This window comes from Eurypyga helias, unplaced genomic scaffold (assembly GCF_000690775.1).
Source record: "Eurypyga helias isolate BGI_N326 unplaced genomic scaffold, ASM69077v1 scaffold19535, whole genome shotgun sequence".
Classification (NCBI taxonomy): Eukaryota; Metazoa; Chordata; class Aves; order Eurypygiformes; family Eurypygidae; genus Eurypyga; species Eurypyga helias.
Genome location: NW_010249809.1, coordinates 3,151 through 3,598, shown reverse-complemented (window position 1 = coordinate 3,598; position 448 = coordinate 3,151). Strand labels below are relative to the sequence as shown.

General features: G+C 65.0%; 1 protein-coding gene across 1 annotated transcript in view; it reads left to right on the top strand.

Annotated features, from left to right (window-relative positions):
- Nucleotides 1–448, top strand: part of SLC38A10 (solute carrier family 38, member 10) — a gene marked incomplete at both ends in the record, with an annotated part of 31,960 nt that overhangs the window by 29,997 nt on the left and 1,515 nt on the right.

The following is a 448-nucleotide window of genomic DNA, read 5'->3' as shown; positions in this document are numbered from 1 at the left end:
GAGGCTGGAGACAGCCGGGGGTATGGAAGGTGTCCCTGCCCATGGCAGGGGTGGGACTGGGTGGGCTTTAAGGCTGTGAAGGGCCAGCGCACGGGGGTTTCCTCCCGTTGTCGCGGGTGGTACCGCCGCGGTGGCTCAGCGGGGTGCGGGGCTGGCTTTCGCTGCTGCTGGGGTTTCGACCTGCCTTGGCCACCGAGAGCTCTGGGCCGTTAAACCGTTGATTGCTGCTGGGATCCCTACTCCAGCTCCTCTGCCAAGCAGCTCCCTCGTCCTTCCATGAGATCCCAGCAGAGCTGCTCCCCTGCACCTCTTCTTCACGGCTCCTCTCCCTCAGCAGTCCGTGAGAGCTTGGTTTTGAGCCCAAATCTTTCTGGGGAGGGTAGCGAGCAGCCGGTCTGGGCTCCGCGGTGAAGGTTTGGTACGGCGGCGCTGCCGTGCTCACCGGCAG